This window comes from Pleurodeles waltl, chromosome 10, assembly GCF_031143425.1.
Source record: "Pleurodeles waltl isolate 20211129_DDA chromosome 10, aPleWal1.hap1.20221129, whole genome shotgun sequence".
NCBI lineage: Eukaryota > Metazoa > Chordata > Amphibia > Caudata > Salamandridae > Pleurodeles > Pleurodeles waltl.
This window is the reverse complement of record NC_090449.1, coordinates 881,850,765-881,870,638: the sequence shown is the minus strand read 5'-3', so window position 1 is coordinate 881,870,638 and position 19,874 is coordinate 881,850,765.

Below are 19,874 nucleotides of genomic sequence, written 5' to 3'. Positions count from 1 at the left end.
TGGGCATCCAGACAGCCCTGAGCAGGGCTATTCCACCACAATCTACCCCTTACTGTGCTGCAAGCACATCAAGTCCATCAACATCTATGGCTGTCACAGGAAGGGAGATTCTGCCAGAAGAAGAAACACTGTCAGACACCCCTGTCTCTGCAGCAGCTAAACCCCTGCCTTAAAGCACACTGTCCATGCAAATATCCAGGAGGTGCAGATGTCAAGACACACAACACTGCCACCAAGAAACATCAACCATAATGTCCTCCTTTGTGTGTCACACATTCACTCTGTGGACTAATCTAATTTGGGTGATCACTTTTCAATTCCTGTTGGGAGGAGTAATTTGGACTGTGGAATTCAGATGATTTCACATCTACATCTATAGTTTCATTGATCATGACTGACTCCTTCACGTTTTATTTATGTTTGTTTTTGCACTAAGTATGTCTTCACCTTTAACACTTTAATACATTTAGGGGGTTATTACAACTTTGGAGGAGGTGTTAATCCGTCCCAAAAGTGAGGGTAAAGTGACGGATATACCACCAGCAGTATTACGAATCCATTATATCCTATGGAACTCGTAATACGGCTGGTGGTATACCCGTCACTTTACCGTCACTTTTGGGACGGATTAACACCTCCTCCAAAGTTGTAATAACCCCCCATGTAGTCACAAACCTATTGTCTGCTGTAGTAAATTTCACATTTAGCAATGTAGATATGTAAGACAATGCAGACTATACAATGACAAAACAAGCTACTTGAATAAGCATGGACATGTTGGACATGTTGCATTTACACACTTTTTAGCTCAGGATCACAACCACGGAACAACAACAGATAAATACAAGTGTAATGCCCAATAAGATTTTTATTACAGCGTTCAAATCAAGATGTCAGATACACAGAAAATCAAACGTGATTGAATCGTACTGTGTAAGTATTCAAATTAAAAATACAGGCCTCCAGAACATGGAAGGGAGGGATAGATCAGACATTGTCCTGTAGAAAAGGCAAAATGAACTTGGTTGTTGTCATCAGCTGGAGCTATTTTGCCTACCTCACGAAATGAATCCAATATCACAAAATGCAACATTCAGACAGATAGCAGTACAACAGTACCTGATCACCGGGTCATTACAATCCAGTGTTTCTGCATTAGATGGTGTCACATAAACAAATGTCAGTGATGTGCACAGGCACTTTGGGTTATAATGATGAAACACGTCAATAGCTACATGCAGTTTGAACAAAAAGAGTGTTTAGCCAATATGAAGTAAAACTAACATGGATTTGTCTTCTAAAGCTACATATGTACTGAACACATAATGACACACATAATGCATCATGGCCACCACATGCCAAGGAACAAGTCTAGTGTAGTCTCCTAAGCTTCCATCCTATCAATGTGCAAGCTATCTTCCACAGGTCTTGTACAACTAAAGTCTGTGACAATCCATGTCCACTTCATGTGTCACAACAACATCAATTACCTGCCAATGTCACAACTCTGAAAAGTCCAAATGAAAATTTCATGGTGAAGGTACCTAAACAAATACAAAAACAAAAAGTATGCTTATGAAACCATACATATAATACAACATAGCAAAGGTCTAGAGAATGCAGTCCATGACAAAAATCTGACATATACAAAGCAACGTTTATTAAATGTGAATGTGTCAAAAGCTTCTTCACCAAACACCTTTTGCCAGATTTTTCCAGAGCTTAAGCCTCCCAAAACGTTTCTAAAACATACTCCTCACATCATCACAAGAGTGTATTGTACAGTCAAACACATGACAACTCATGACATAATTACACTAATAAGAAGAAGCTATTGATGAGGTCTTGCTGCAAGTCAGCTCTTTCCTCTTCACCATCATCATCATCCGGTAGCATTTCAGGCTCTCACTCCTCTGCGATGTAAGGGATGTTCCTTTTCAGAGCAATGACATGGAGCATGCAGCAGGTCACGATGATCTGATACACCTTCCTGGGTGAGTAGAGGAGGGCTCCCCCAGCCTTGCCCAGACAGCAAAATCTGGCATTCAGGAGCACAAAAGACCGGACAACTGTCTGCCATGTTTTTCTATGGACCTCATTGAAGCAGACTTCCTCTGACGTAGTTAGATTCCTCAGTGGTGTTAACAACAAAGAATGGCTGGGATATGCTGAGTCTCCTGTCTTGTAATTAGACATTACAGCTCCAATGAGTCACAAACTCACTGATCATAGCACCTGACATTGCACGTACAAAGTTAGGACATATGTTTCTTGCAAACAAGCCAGGCCTTCTCTGGTTGCAGTTGTGACATCAGCTGGGGTATGGTTTTGGTCCGCATGACAAAGGAATTGTTGGAAGGTAGGTCATTAGTTTTGTGACCTGCCCAAGTAATGGGTCCACACACGACCACCACTGGGATCACAACACCCCACTGTAGCACTCGACTCTCATGCGGTAGCGTTGCAGAACAGTCCAGGGCTTACTCAAGGGAGGTGGTGTGGGCTAGTAATCCCCATTCACGAGCACACAAGCATGATACTCAATAAATGATTGTCCAGTCTGTGCTTTTTCTTTTGATAAAGTTAAAGTACATTTATTACACACACACTATACAATACTATGCAACAATTTACAAATATACCAAATTCATGGAATTAGTCTTGGTTGACATTGTGTAATGAATCATGTCTCCCCATAAAGGAAATATAATCCAACAACCCACATGGCAAAACGATCCCTGCATCCCAATGTAATATCTGACTGTAATTTAGAGTGACAGCACCTAAATATGGCGAATAAGTGCATTTTTTTTGCGAAAAGGTGGCTATCAGTCTTATTTCTCAAATCAGCATCAAATAGGAACACGTAGAGACGTGTTTAAATAATTTTAAGGTTAGCATTACTTTTGGATTACTTTTAGATTACTCTCAGGTTACTTCTTAGTTACCCTTGATTAACCAGGTCCTACACCCCTTGGAAATGCAGTCCCACAAGCAAAGAACAAAAGTTTGAAGAGGCTTGTGCTTATTATTATGTTGGAACCCTTATGGTGTTATGATTCCTTTGTCCCCCATAAACGCTGCATTGGGGGGACACTGCACTACTCCTGCAGCTCCCCCTGGCAATGAGCGCTTGGTTGGTGGTAACCCCATCTTCCTGGGGCCACCACAATTCTGAGCACACAGCTCAGAAAGACTCAGACTTCACAAGGCTAATGAGCGTCGCTCCTGCTGTGCCAGGGAGAGCCACTCCAGGTTTCTCTTTCTGATGGGGCCCCGGAACAATTTTCACAGGGAGTGGAATGTTGCTCCCTGGCTTGGTCTTCGGCTGCCAGCTCACCCTTAGCTGGCAGCCATCTTCACAGGGGACTGTTCCTCTTTGCGGGGCCCCGGGATGGGGTCCGGGACCCCCTTACTGTATTTTCTTGGGGAGCGTGATGGCACTCTCCATCTTATCTTTCTCATTAGGGGCCCCGGCATGGGGGCCCTCAGCTCCTCTTCACGGGGGCACGACGGTGGCCCCCGGCTTTACTTCTTTTTGGCGGCAGCACACGGGCCCTGGCCTACCTCAGGGGTATCGCCCAGAATAGTGGTGGAGCTCCATGCACTTCAACGCTCACTCTGACTGAGGTCAAAGGTCACAGACCTTCTCCGTTGGATATCTTGGGCCCCTGTCGGCCATTTTTCACGATCTTGGTGTCGTTTCGCTCCTGGGGGTGAGTCCTTGCCACCAGGAGCACTTTCATTAGGCCTACTGGCCTGGAAGGTTCCCAAATGGTAGGGAGCCAGTCTCACTGACTCCCGGCACCAGCCTTTCCTCTTGGTGCCTTATTTTCTTCTGGGCAGTGTGCTCTCCTTGCAGTAACTATCTCATGTACATATTTGACTATGTTCAACACCATCCTTTCCTTTCCCACAGGCTACAATGTGCCTCTGAGTTCCAGATATTTTTAGATGACTGTAGTTACATTTTGTGGTCCATACATAAGATGAACATGTCATGGATTGTGGAGCCCTGTACTTTGTCTATTTCAAATGACCATTATAGTGTGTGATGTGTGATTAGTTCTCGATCCTCCTTCTGGTGCAATGTTCTGCTTTCACTAATGACCGAACTGACAAAAAAATCTCTGGAATGCACTTCTTAGTTCAAAGAAGACATTTATTATTATTTCACCATGAGGTTCCTAAAAAATGAAGGAGATTAGTAGGTCAAAAGCACACATTTAAAAATAGTCACAGCAATGAAAGGAAAATATATCAAAATGATTCTCAACTGCAATGTACACAGCAAATATATGTGATTATATTATAGCATAATTGCAAAGCAAAGGCTAAAGTAAAAATTCATCACCGTAGGGTCTGCCAGATGCTTCATCTTTCTCATGCCAGCAAGAAGATGACCCCTGTTCAACTGCGAGAAAGAGATCATCACCCTCACGGGACAAGTGTGTGTGTGTCAGGCATTTGACGTCTAATCCTGATGAGGTCTTGGAAATTCACTAGCTACTGAGCAGGGCCACCTCTTTTATAGTTTAAACAAACATGGAAAGAGCCTTCTGAAAGGCCCTCCCCTCTCAGATGGAAATATTAAAACATGCTGGCTACTATAGGTCAGAGTTGGAAGAAAAATGTTGAAAATTGGCCAACCTTTCAAGGCTTTCCACCCAAGGCCGACCTGTTCCCTGCACTGCAGAAAACAAAAAATATGTGCTCTCTTATCATGAACTGTTCGTGTTCCGTGAGAGAAAATATGAAGAAACAAAATTAGTTAACCATGTGGGAAAAACACAGTTCAACTGCAATGTCTCAACTGCAATGTCTAACGCCACGAAAAAGCCAATAGGCAGCTAAACTGAATACAAAATGTAATCTGCAACTGGCGAACACTGAATAACTAATATGCAAAGTGAATGACACAAAGTCAGTGGTCAAACACATCTATTTTTACTACATTTCCACCCTCTGACCAATTACTTTGTGTGCCTTTCTCTTATTTAAAAAAAATCATCATAAGCAAATTAGGTTTGCATTGTATACAGCAAAATAATGCAAGAATAAAAGCAATCACTGTAAAGTAATGGAAGAGGATTAACGTATTGATCTTATAAACTTTTAAATCAGATACTCCTACAATGAAAAGACTGAAACTGGCAATTTTGCTTAATGAGACTGGCAGCAGTCATCAGATGATAACAAGCCATGGGTTAATGCCAGTGGGAGAATGTAATCAAACAAGTTGACAGAACATCCATGGTACTCTGTATTGATTCCATGCAGAACTTGAATCAATTACACAATTTGCGCAAAATGGATCCATAGGTTTTGTACTTTAAAAGAAGTAGGAGTGTTGCACAAAGGTTATCAATCAGGTTCAGGTTGGGGGTGCGGTCCCTCCCCCGACCCCACACGCAAACGCCCGAAGGGAGACCACACAGCACACTCGTGCTCAGTGGTAAGTCGTAGTAGGATCTGCAAAAGAAACAAGTATGACTTTTCTTGCAAATAACATTTGTCATCTGAAATGTGCTCTCCTTTTTCCTTTCCTTGTTTTATAATCACCAGGACGTTATTGGGGTCCTTTGCTATAATTTCTGCAGGTTCTGGAGGGCCATTTGGGGATTCAACCCACGCCTTAGAACTGAGCTTTTTATATGCTGCACCACAGCTTCCCTTTCCTAGCAGTGTCAGAAGGGCTGGGGCAGTCCCATTCCTTACCAAACCTCCATACACTGCACTTATGACAAGTTGGGCAATTCTGTCTCTGTTAGAAATGGGGTCTTTGGTTGACAGTCAGGTTACCCCCTGTTCAAGCAAGGACCCTCACTCTACTCAGGGTAAAAGAGACTCACCCTCAGCTAACCCCTGCTTACCCCCTTGGTAGCTTGGCAAAGCAGTAGGCTTAACTTCAGAGTGCTAGGTGTAAAGTATTTGTACCAACACACACAGTAACTTAATGAAAACACTACAAAATGACACAACTCAGGTTTAGAAAAATTGAGAATATTTATCTAAACAAAACAAGACAAAACGACAAAATTCCACAATACTCAAGTCAAGTTATCAATAAAAATGCAAAGTCTTTAAGTAGTTTTAAACAAACACTAACACTGTTAGCGTGAAAAAGTACCTTGGGTGCGTCAAAAATAACCTCACACGGGCGAGTGTGCGTCAAAAAGGGCTTGCGATGCGTCAATTCCACTCACGAGCGGGACCTTGCGCCATTTCTCCATTCGTCGGGTCAGGGCGCGTTGTTTCTTCTCTCCGCAGGAGAGCTATGCGTCGATCCGGTCAGCACTCTCCGGTCCTGCCATGCCTTGTTTTTAGACACCCATCGGTACTTGCATTGGAAATCCAGCCACACGATGATTCGAAAACCACGCAGCACAGGTTGCGATCTCGTAGCCTCCGTCAGGAATGCTGCGTGGCGTTTCTCTTGCTCCGTGCATCGATTCTTCTGTCGTGTTTCGGGTGAGCATTGATTCTTAGCCACGAAGCTGGGGGCCCGTAGTTTCTTCAGTTGCAGATCGGAGTTGCGTCAATCTTTTTCCCACACAGCACTTTGTGCCTGCATTTCCTTTTCTTTAGGCTGACAGCTTCTCCTTTCAGGGTCCCAGGAACTGGATGAGCACCGCAGTGCAGAGTAGGAGTCTCTCCAGAGACTCTAGGTGCTGGCAGAGAGAAGTCCTTGCTGTCCCTGAGACTTCAAACAAGAGGAGGCAAGCTCTAAATCAAGCCCTTGGAGAGTTCTTCTCAAGATGGAAGGCACACAAAGTTCAGTCTTTGCCCTCTTACTCTGGCAGAAGCAGCACCTGCAGGATAGCTCCACAAAGCACAGTCACAGGCTGGGCGGCTCTTCTTCCTCAGCTCTTCAGCTCTTCTCTAGGCAGAGGTTCCTCTTGTTTCCAGATGTGTTTCTACAGTCTGTAGTTTTGGGTGCCCTTCTTATACCCAATTTCTCCTTTGAAGTAGGCCTACCTCAAAGTAAAGTCTCTTTTGAATGTGAAATCCTGCCTTGCCTAGGCCAGGCCGCAGACACTCACCAGGGGGTTGGAGACTGCATTGTGTGAGGGCAGGCACAGCCCTTTCAGGTGTGAGTGACCACTCCTCCCATCCCTCCTAGCACAGATGGCTCATCAGGATATGCAGGCTACACCCCAGCTCCCTTTGTGTCACTGTCTAGTGTGAGGTGCAACCAGCCCAACTGTCAAACTGACCCAGACAGGGAATCCACAAACAGGCAGAGTAACAGAAATGGTATAAGCAAGAAAATGCTCACTTTCTAAAAGTGGCATTTTCAAACAGACAATCTTGAAATCAACTTTACTAAAAGATGTATTTTTAAATTGTGAGCTCAGAGACCCCAAACTCCACATGTCCATCTGCTCCCAAAGGGAATCTACACTTTAATCAGATTTAAAGGTAGCCCCCATGTTAACCTATGAGAGGGACAGGCCTTGCAACAGTGAAAAACGAATTTAGCAATAATTCACTATCAGGACATATAAAACACATTACTATGGTGGTCATTACAACCCTGGCGGTCGGTGACCGCCAGGGTTAAAGTGGCGTTCGTACTGCCAACAGGCTGGCGGTACGAAAACCCATATTTTGACCACGGCGGTACCGCCGCGGTCGCACCGCCGGGGCCGGCGGTATTCCGCCATTTTAGCCCCGGCAGTGATAATCCGCCAGGGCAGCACTGGGGATTATGACTCCCCTACCGCCAGCCTGTTTCTGGCGGTTTGCACTGTTTCTTGGCATGGGCAGTGCAGGGGCCCCCAGGCAGAGCCCCGTCGCGCAAAATGTGACGGAAAAGTCAAAATACGGAGCCAGCCATACCGCCAGCACTGGCGGTATTCTGGCTCCCGCAACGTCGGCGGTCTGCAAGGCAGACCGCCGAGGTTGTAATGACCCCCTATATGTCCTACCTTAACCATACACTGCACCCTTCCCTTGGGGCTACCTAGGTCCTACCTTAGGGGTGTCTGACATGTAAGAAAAGGGAAGGTTTAGGCCTAGTAAGTGGGTACACTTGCCAAGTCGAATTTACAATTAAAACTTCAGACACAGACACTGCAATGGCAGGTCTGAGATATGATTACAGAGCTACTTATGTGGGTGGCACAACCAGTGCTGCAGGCCCACTAGCTGTATTTGATTTACAGACCCTGGCACCTCTATTGCACTTTACTATGGACTTACTAGTAAATCAAATATGCCAATCATGGATAAGCCAATTACATACACATTTTGTAAAGGAGCACTTCCACTTTAGCACTGGTTAGTAGTGGTAAAGTGCCCAGAGTTACAAAAAACAGTAAAATCAGAGCCCAGCACACATCAACAACCTGGGGAACAGAGGCAAAAAGTTAAGGGAGACCACACCAAGGATGAAAAGTCTAACAGTCTCCAATTTGAATGAATAAGTCAACTTCTCCACTATTTAACAGAATAACTTTGATTTCTCCCTGGTAATCTGCATCCATCACTCCCCCTAAAACCTTAATCCCTTTAAGGGCCAACACAGATCTGGGAGCAATCAATCAAAAATGCTCTGGGGGAAGCTGTATTCCAACACCTGTTCACACAAGGCTATGTCTCGGGGTTTCATTCTGTAAGCTTGTAAAGTATGTAAGTCAAGACCTGCGGATACAAGTGTGGCTCTGTAAGGAGCTAACCCTCCAGCTTTTATTTCCAAGTATGTGATGGTATTGGTGGCCACATGTGGTTGTATTTGCAAAGCTACAGTTAACATCACATCAAGGGTGTTTCTGCATTAGTTAATGGTCTATTGTTCAGAATCTGGAGGGCTTCATTTAAATGTTCTCTCCAGTTTTCAAAGTTCCATCAGATAATTTCCGCAATTGAGCTTTCAGTAAACCATTCATTCTCTCAATCAGTCTATAAGGAATATGATATATCCACTGAATATTGTGCTGAGAACCGAAGTCCTGTACCAGTTTGCCTTTGAAATGTGACCCATTGTCACTCTGGATCTGGAATGGTACTCCATAGCATACCCTTAACAAGTACAGAGTTCTTATAGTATTGTGCTGAGTAGCATATTTGCAAGGGACAGCAATCAAGTATCCAGAATAAGTGTCCACTACGGTACAGGCGTAGTGACACCCGCTACTAATCGCTAGTGACCCAATGCAATAAATTTGCCATATCTGTCCTGGTGGCATTCCTCTCCCCAATTGATCTTTGACTGTTTTTGGGACAGATTTCTGTTGTGTGTGCTGACAAATAGGACATTGCAAAATCACAGTTTTTATCAAATCTAGGGGAATGTGCATCTCTCTAACCTCTACCTACCTGTAAGTGGCTTTTTCTCCCAGATGTCCACATTTCTGGTGCGCCCACTTAGCCATCCCCACCAAGTCAGAATTCTGGGTTGACACTTCTGCCTCTGAACTTTTGTCTTTGACGTCTGCAAGGGAATTGAACCAGCATTCTAGTGAGTCAATGGGACAATGAGCATCCGTGACTTTACTGTGTTCTAACATTTTGCAAATGTCCTGCCACAGCTCTCTGCTACACACCTCTGAGAGAGCGTAGTTTAAATATCATATATTATAGACGTGAAACGTTTACAATTGATTAAAACACTATTAAAATGTATTAATAAATGCATAAGATTTACTCATTTATGAACACTAATGCTGAATTAATAATCATTCTTCAGTTATATGTACTATTACGATCAAAATTGTATTCATTAGAACTCGTATGTCTTAAGTTAGCATGAGTCGCGAACTAGCTGTATATCTCTCATTTAAAAGCGTATTTTTCTGTTTCTCCAGTGTGCGGACTTACAAACGACCATGACCCAGCTATTGTTCTTTCTGTACTCGTTAGTAACATGAAGGAATGTTCTCATTCGTATGCTAGTAGCTTTTAGCTCAAAATGATGTGATTAGAAACAAACATGCACACTTCCAAGGACAATGAGACGAGGGGAAAAGAACTTTTGACCTGAGACGTGTGCCAAGATGGTGAAGTAACCCCGGACGTACCACCTACGAGATGTCGATTATGAAGACCAATTAGAAGACGAACAAGTATCAAGAAATGACAAATGCATTACTTAATGTATAATTTGATTGGTTACCAATAGTGAGGTGTAGTTATTAACCAATAGAATTTTGGGGGAATGTATCGCAAAAAGGGGATAAAAACTCATGACACAAGAGACGAGGAGCATTAGGTAGGGATTGATATCGATTGCATCCAGAAACTCTGTCACTCTATTTGGTGATTTGAGACTTAGACAAAATTATCCTAGCCCATAGACTACCCTATTACACTTTCCTCCTTAAGAGGAGAGTGTCCCTTACTTATAATTTAGATAGATTGACGGTGAACTAACTGATGTCCTGAAGACGAAGACTGATCCTGAATGCTGACCTATCTCGAGGAGGGTAATTATTAATGCTAATGGAATCTATTTGCCTTTCTTTCTAGGTACCAACTGCTGTATGTTTTAAGTATCCTAGTTAGATGTTTTCCAAATTGATGCTCTAAATTGTTTTGCATGAAGCCCAACATGCTAATGCTAATTTGTGGTTAGATGAGGTATTCATTTGACGGACGGAACTGACGTGACTGACATGTAGCTATGCTGAACTGATATTCTATGGTTTATCATGCACTATGATCTATTCTTTGCTAACGTATCTATCCTATGATGCTGATCGTTGCACTGTTGAAAATTCAATGTAGTTGCCACTTTGCGATTATGTTCTTATGCTTCTTGAGTTTGAGATTAATACGTTTATTATTAGATTGTAATCAATAGGGAATAAATTCACAAAATCTTCCTTCAAGGTGTGGTTATTTGAGTCTAAGAATTAATAAATGCGCCGAAGGTTCATTAATGATTATTGTAAAATATATTTGATGCTTGGTAATCTCGTCTTACGGAGACTCACCACTGGGTCAAAAGGTTCATCGACCTAAAACGAGTCCTGATGTGTATAAATTGACATAGACGGACACGTTAGCAGTTCTGGTAGCAGAGCGACGGTTTGGCCCTTGGGGGCCCTAGGACGGAGTTTTCATTTTTAATTTTGTTTTCTGTGATAATGAAATTTGGCAAAAGGATGAGTGGCTAGGTTCGCTATGGGCTTTCCCGGGATCTCGGAGCCTGTCTAGATGAGTTGGGAATGTTCTCGGCGCCATAGTATATGTGGTTAGGGTCTTTGCGCTTGCTTAAAGCTTATGCATCTTGCAGGAGATTGTGTAGATTTGTGTGCATTTAGGCCCAATTAAGTGTTTAGCAGGAGTGGGCGTACTCCACAGTATGAGAGTAGGGAAGTCAGCGTACTTCATGTGAATGCAGCGCTTATTGTTCAAAATTATCCACGTGGTTGGTTAAAGTATACGGATCTATTGAGGTCTAAGACTCCGGAGTAGGATGAAAATTATGGTTTATGTTGTAATCTGTGTGATTCAATAGGTCAATCGGGCGTGGTTGACAAGTCAAGTTTGAGTCATAACGTATGTATGAAACCTTCGATGGAGATTTGACAAGCTCTAAAGTGCACTAGAGGGAGTCATTGACAAGTCGAGAGTAGGATTTGCGGGTCGAATTCTGCTTGCACCTGTGGGATCTGAGAAAGAGAGAGTAGCGGCCGAGGCTTCAAGTGAAATCTCTGTAAAGTTCTGAAGCGAATGTGTTACCCTTCCTGTAGTAAATCGGCAGATTTGTGTTGTCATTTAAAGTGTCTGCAATAAATCGCATTAGTTTGTATGAGTTGTAAGAATTTAGCGAGGTGTGGACAAGCCGCAATACTTTGTCAGCTGCAGAGTGTGTGGGTGTGACCTCAGTGGTGCCGCGCTGGGATAGGTCAGATGTCGAGAGGGGTCGCGCACGGATTGGCTGCCGTCCGTAAGAGGCAATAGGGTGAGCAAAAGGCAGGTGAAGAGTGTCCTGGGAACTAAGCCGTTTTCTGATTAAATATAAAATAAAATGAATTTTGTTAAGGCATTCAAAAGCGCTTTGAGGGGAGATGTGTACATTGTCGCAACCGACGGGGAACCTACACCACCCGAGGGTATGCCAGCCTATACAGTTATGGAGGAAAAGGGTGTTGCACCTTGTTTATGGATAAAACAATGGCGCAAGTTGATAGAAAAAGAAGGGTGTCTAGCGTTTCCGGAACATGGGACATTCAATCAAAAGGTATTAGAGAACTTGAGGTGGATGTTAAGTAAGCTGAAACCACCTCCGAGACCGGCACAATACGAGGCTCTAGCGATCTGGGATCTGATGGCTCTTAAACATAGGCAGGAAAGGTTTCACAGAAGGTTGACAAGAGCAGAAAAATCCTATGCAGAGGCTAGGTGGGATAATGAAAACAAAATGTGGAGACGAGGAATAGTGGATGGGTTAAAGCTGTTTCCAGCGATAACACAGGGAGAAGAGACACAGGGAAAGAAAGCTTCTTGCAAAACTAACAAAGACTCAGACAAAGTTAAAGAACAAAAAAGGTCTTGGGAAGAAGAGGATGATTCAGAGGATGAGGAGTTTATGGACAGATTGTTGCATGATCGACCACCACCTTATGCGGTGAGCTACGATGTTCCGAGCACTAGCTTGGATCCTGGGAACCAGACGCAGGAAAAGGGAGCTACTGATACGGTACAGACTAGTGATACAGCTTTGATACAGAATGGTGACAGTGTACCTACTGCACCAGACTTACCGATACAGTTACAACCTCCACCACAGATAAAAAGAATTTACCCCGATGTTCCAGTACTCGAGACTACTACAAACTGGGTGGTGCCGCCAGACCCGACATATACAAAGCCAAGGCTGATACAGATTGAGTCAACCCCACAGTTAGTGTCACAACCGCCACGACTGATACCGGGGTATAACCCAGTAGCGGGTCCTTTGAAAGAACCTGCACCAGGATTATTAGAGCAGACTTATGGTGTTGCAGCTCCTAGAAGCCTGGGATCAGGTCAGACACCTGCCGCTATATCACTACCTATTACTGTTGGTCCTCCAGTACCATTATATGCGCAGGAGAAAACAGGGACATGTGAACAGGGAGTTATGACTAATGAAATGATAAGAGGAGGGCCTATTAGAACTCCACAAATAATGGCCCAGGCAGGACAAGTCTGCGAACAATCAAGACCCTTAATGGACCTCAGTCCAATAGGGGCACCTCTTGAGGCAATTCGACAAGCAGGGTTGGGAGTCTTGACTCCCCAAACTTTGAGTACAAATACCTCATATACTCCAATGATACATGCAGGGAACATTTCACTGCAAGATTTTACAGTACAACAGTTAAATGAGTGGTTAGAGAAAACTTGCACATCACAAAAGACTACAGCGACTACAATAACCGAAGCCAATCCCGAAAAGGAAAAACAAGATGAATATCTGAATCTTGTAAGACTAGGAGCAGAAGCTGCTGAATTGGTGGAAGGAACAATGGGGGTGAATAGGTTGGAATCCTACACTGAGGCAGAATTGAGATACTTATGCCCTAAGATTACCAAAGAAGTAGGGAAAATACACCAGAAATTAACGATTTTGGCAGATAAATACAATATCGACATTGGGAACACAAAACATTTGAAACGAAGTTACAGATTAGATTTTGACACGAAAGATTTTGAACACATGAGATCCGCAGGCATGAAGACACACCTGAAAGAATTGCTGCAGAGTGTGCAAATCTGGGGAGCATTAGAAAAATGGGAAAACCGATGGGCAAAGAAAAGAGACAAAGGGAAAAGGGATAGCCCAGGGTCTATTGAAACAGCGACTACACCCAATCTGGATTCAGTAAAAATCCTGCCCATGAGAGAAACAGCTGGTGGTGTTTTAGTCCATGTGCCGTGGTCCAGGGGAGATATTTTGTCCTTTACGAATGATTACCCAAGGTTGAGAGAAAAACCGATCGAGTGGTATCAACAGACAGATAGATTTGTGAAGCTTGCAAAATGTCTTTGGGAGGACTTAAATACTTTGTTTGAGATTATTGTTCCACTGGATTTGTGGCTTGAGTGCAAAAGAGGGGTAGATTGGCCCACAAAGGAACCAGCAAGGGATAAGGCGACTGGAGCACCTTCTGAAGAGGTGATGAAATATTATCATAAAGTCATTGAATTTTTGAAATAAAAGGTGTCACCGAAGGTGACCGATTGGCAGAAAATCGACCGGACTTCGCAAGAAGTTAAAGAATCAATACATGCCTATTATGAGAGATTGTTAAAAGCATTTAAACATTACAGTGGTACTGAGACGATCGAGCCGAAAGACATGAATCATCTTGTGTTCAGATTTGTTGAAGGGTTGAGACCAGAGGTTGGTCAGATGATTAAGAACCACTTGATTTGTTGGCAAGCTAAACCAATTGATGAGGTGTTGCAGTATGCAAAATACTGTAGTGACGAAATTGAGTTAAAACAGAAAAAGCTGAAAGAAAAAGTGATGGTGATGCAAATAAGAGCTGCACAAGCTGGAATTCAGGGAAATGGTGTTCAGCAGATGATGCATCAGCAACCGCAAGTGAACGGCGGGTTTCAGGTACAGCCGAGAGGTAGAGGTCGAGGTTTTGTGAATCGTAGTTTGGACATGAACAATGTTGTCGTTCAAAATGACAGGCAAGTAGTGAAGAGGATGTCACCATGTCATGCATGCGGGGGCATGGGACATTGGAAGCAGGATTGTCCAAATGTAGTGCATGATGGTACAGTTCAGCAAGGCATGAGTGTCGGTGCACAGCAAAATCCGCGAGGTCCGAGAATGAGACAACAGAATCAGAACTATCAGAATAATTTGGTGCAAATGTCAGGGGTGCAACCCATGCAGCAAATGCAAATGCCACATTTCCAAACTGTGTCAGTACAACCAATGCAACAGCAGATTCCTATGGTGCCTAGACAGCAAATGCAGTTACCCCTAGCCCCGATGGGTCAGCAACAGGTGATGCTTCCTCAGCAGGTCACAGGTCAGGTGACGAGTCAAAACAATACTGTACAACAATTCCCATTACGAGGTGAAAATGAAATAAATGAAGAATGGTCAGATGACAGTTCAGACAGTGAAGAGTGCAGGCTTGCAGCCTCATTAGAAGTAGATCAGAGAGGCCCATATGTAGAGGGAAAAGTAATGGGCTATAAAGTTTCATTTTTGGTTGACACAGGAGCTACACGCTCTACAGTCCGCAGTGTGGAAGTACCGAGATTACCCTTATCGGGACGCACTATACGAGTAGTTGGTGTGGCTAATCAGTATTTGACAAATCCAATTACTGACCCAGTACAGGTTGAAATTGGAAATTTCCAAGGCCTGCATAGGTTTGTCGTATGCGACTCAAGTCCAGTATCCCTACTGGGAAGGGACTTACTATGTAAAACTAAATGTTCAATTACCTGTTCCAACGATGGAATAGAAGTTCAGACAAACAGTGATGATGAAGGAGATGAGGGCCAGCTCATAGAAGGAGCGGAAATGAGCGAAGATTACCCTCTAATTACTTTATTCCCAGTGTTCACTCTAATTGACTTACCTGCTGACCTACAAGGGTCCGTAACGGAGAGGGTGTGGGATTTGACAGGAAAAGAGGTTGGATTAATTAAAGGAGTCAAACCAGTCCAGGTGCAAATAAGACCAAATGCAGTATTCCCACAATTACCACAATATCACATGACTCAAGACGTACTTATTGAAGTGACACAGATTATTGCAGATTTTCTCAGGCAAGGAGTTTTGAAAGAAGTTTTGAGCAGTCCGTGTAACTCACCTATTATGGGTTTAAGAAAGCCCTGTGGGAAAGTTCGCATTGTGCAGGATTTGAGAAAAATAAATGAAATCGTGATAAAATGCTGCCCTGTGGTTCCTAACCCAGCAGTAATAATGTTCCAAGTTCCTTGCGATGCCGAATGGTTTACCGTAGTAGACCTATCACAAGCATTTTTCTCAATACCGCTGCATGAGGACAGCCAATTTTTGTTCAGTTTCAAATTCCTGGATAAGGTGTACAGTTGGTGCAGAATCCCTCAAGGGTTTTCTGAGTCACCATCCATCTTTAATCAGATATTAAAGAAGGATTTGGAACCCCTTGTGCTACCTTTTAATTCAACTCTTGTGCAGTACATTGATGACTTGTTAATTGCATCCAAAACCAGAGACAGTTGTAAATATGATACCATTGCATTGTTGAACCATTTGGGAAGGAACAGGCATAAGGTGTCACCTAAGAAACTGCAATACTGCCAGAAAGAAGTAAAATATTTGGGGCATCTAATTGAGAAAGGGTCCCGAAGGATATCAAAGGAGAGAATAACAGCTGTCATACAAATGAATCCCCCAACAACAAAAAGAGATGTCAGGATGTTTTTGGGAATGGTGGGGTATTGCCATCAATGGATACCAAATTTCTCAATCATTGCAAAGCCCTTAATAAAATTGACAGGGAAAGATGTCAAAGATGAACCATACACAATCACTTTGACAAAAGAAGAACTTGAGTCATTCTTAGAGCTGAAGGAATGCATGTGCAGGGCCCCAGCATTAGGAAGGCCTGATTATGAGAAACCTTTTCTGTTGTTTTGTCATGAACGTGATGCTTGTTCTTTGTCTGTTTTAACACAGGTCCACGGAGATGCAAATCACCCTGTAGCATATTTTTCAGCTACCTTGGACCCTGTCGCAGCATCCCTACCGGGTTGTTTGCGAGCAGTTGCAGCAGTTGGTCAAAGCCTTTCCCAATGTGAGGGCATAGTCATGGGATACCCTTTGACAGTTTTGGTTCCACATTCTGTTGAAATCCTGTTGACAAGAACGAAAACACAACACATGACAAATGCACAACTTACCAAATATGAGACGATTATTTTGGGCTCGCCAAATGTTACACTGAAAAGATGCACAGTACTAAACCCGGCAACTCTACTTCCCAATGAGAATACAGAAATCAAAGAGGGGGAAGAATTTGAGCATGATTGTCTTGAGGTGACTGACCTCTGTACCAAACCTCGCCCAGACATACAGGACACCCAATTAAAAGAAAATGATTGCATTATGTTTGTGGATGGGTCCTGTTTAAGAGATTCAACAGGGACATTGAGAGCCAGCTATGCAGTATGTACAATATCTGGCATAGTTGAGGCCTCTTGGCTTGAAAAGGTATTTTCTGCACAAGTGGCAGAATTAATAGCTCTTACAAAGGCCTGCCATGCTGCTGTGAATTTGAAAGTTACAATCTATACTGACAGCAGGTACGGATTTGGAATTGTACATGATTTTGGTCAGATCTGGTCACAAAGGGGTTTTATGACTTCCTCCGGATCACCAGTGAAAAATGGAGAACAAATAAGAGATTTTTTACATGCAATTCAGTTACCTCTTGAAATTGCCGTGGTAAAGTGCAGTGCTCACACCAGATCACAAGACTTTGTGTCAATGGGGAATGGTTATGCAGATCAGGTTGCAAGATTTTGTGCATTGAATTGTATATCATTCAAAGAGCAGTGGGAATTGTTACCTCAACCTGAGAATGATACAACTTTGAATCTAGCATTACTAGTGGTTGATACCTTAGACGAGTTAAAGACACTACAAAATCGTGCTAACAAAGAAGAAAAACGTTCCTGGCAGAAAATGCAATGTGTACAAAGAGCAGATGATATATGGGTCTCAGATGATGGGAAGTTGGTCTTACCTAATAGTCTTCTGTCACAATTTGCCCGATTATATCATGGGCAAGCACATTTAGGAAGAGTCGCCATGATCAGATCTTTTAAAATTGACTGGTTTAATCCAAAATTCAGACATGCTGCAGAAATTACTTGTCACAGGTGCATCATCTGTCAACAGATGAATGCTGGAAAAGGAACAGTGGTAAATTTGAGCCACATTGGAAGAGCTGGAGGTCCATTTAATAGAATACAAATGGATTTCATTGAAATGCCTGTTTGTGGAGGATTGAAGTACGTGTTAGTGATTGTGTGTGTTTTCAGTCATTGGATTGAGGCATACCCTACACGTAGAAATGACAGTCTCACAGTTGCAAAACTATTACTGAGGGAATTGATACCACGATTCGGGTTCCCGGTTTCTATAGAATCAGATAGGGGAAGACACTTCGACAATGAGGTGATCAAGCTTCTGTGTGCAGCACTCAACATCGAGCAGAAGTTACACTGTAGCTATCGCCCTGAAGCATCAGGACTAGTTGAACAGATGAATGGTACCCTAAAGTCAAGAATAGCGAAAATGTGTGCAGCAACAAACATGAAGTGGCCAGATGCATTACCACTAGTATTGATGTCCATGAGAAACACGCCAGATAAGAAAACAGGACTGTCCCCCCATGAAATCCTCATGGGTAGAGCAATGAGGTTGCCAGCGGTACCTGCAAATGCTCTAGTGAATGTTACAGATGATGTGGTGTTGGATTACTGCAAAAGTTTAGCTGACGTGATACACTCTTTCTCTCACCAGGTGGAAGCTAACACATTACCACCAATCGGCGAACCAGGACACTCTCTGCAAGCTGGAGATTGGGTGGTTGTCAAGAAGCACGTAAGAAAATCGTGTCTTGAGCCGCGTTGGAAAGGGCCATATCAAGTGATATTAAGAACCACTACTGCTGTGAAGTGTGCCGGGGTTCCCAACTGGATACATGCCAGCCATACAAAAAAGGTAACGTGTCCTGTTGAAGAGGAACTCGAAAATTCCGGTACAGCAACTTCGAGAGGAGAAGTCTCAGAGTCCGAGATCAGCCAAGAAAGATCTGAGACTACAGGAGAGCCCGCTGAGAACAGCCGCGTCCCTCACACTATCAGAGAGTTCGAGAGAGGTGACGGAGTGCCAATCTCAGTGGAAGCAGCAGGAGAACAAAGGCAAGGAGAGGTTCTCCCAGAAGCAGACGAATACAATTCAGAGCCTGAATACAGTATCGAACAGGAAGAAGAGAGAAATGGAGAAGTGGTAAATCTAAATCAGAACGAATCAGAATCCTCTGATCAAGTTCCAAGCTTATCAGGAGAAAACACCATATCACAAGAGGAGGGTGCTGTCCAGTGTCCTGAAAGAAGATGCCGAAACAAGACACATAGAGGTGATACATGGCCGGAAAAGTCACCCTTTAGAATAAGAGAATTAACAAACGAGACAATAATAGAAGAAAGCGATACCTCACAGGTGGATGATCTGAGCGAAGGGGAACAGCAAGGTGAACGAAGATTAAAAAGAAAGAGAATAGCAAACCGAAGGTACACAGGTCCTGAATGGGCATATGCTACAACCTCTGAATGGCAACAAGAATTCTTGGCATTTTGTTTTGATCGAGAAGTGCCAGGCCAATACTACGGTACCTGAAGGAAAACAACAACAGAAAATCTTGGAAAATATATATTAAATGGAAAGAGACTTTATTCACCTACCAGAAAGAGACAATTAAACCTGGATTTGACTTACAGAAACCTGATTGCGACAAGCTGCTAACCTGAACTGACAAAAAGAGGTCCTGGAGTGAGAGAAGACGCTGCAAATACGCAGAAAGAGTTTGCCATCTTAAGTTGATTGCCGATCTACTATTCTGATTCTATACAAACATGGCTTATAGTAACAAGGGAAGTAAGGTGTGTGGTTGGTTAGGACTTATGATAGGTGTTGTATGTGCAATAATGATTGTGGGAGTGATTGTGGGAATGCCATGGAGAGAGAGTGAAACTATTAATGCAACTTTAAAACCTGAGACTACCACTACAACTAATAAACTATCACCATGGGAGAAATTCGAGCAGGATGCTAGACATCTACATGAGGGAACTAATACAAAAGGGGAACTTTCTACTAATGTCTTCTATCGCTTATTAAATGAGTATGTGGA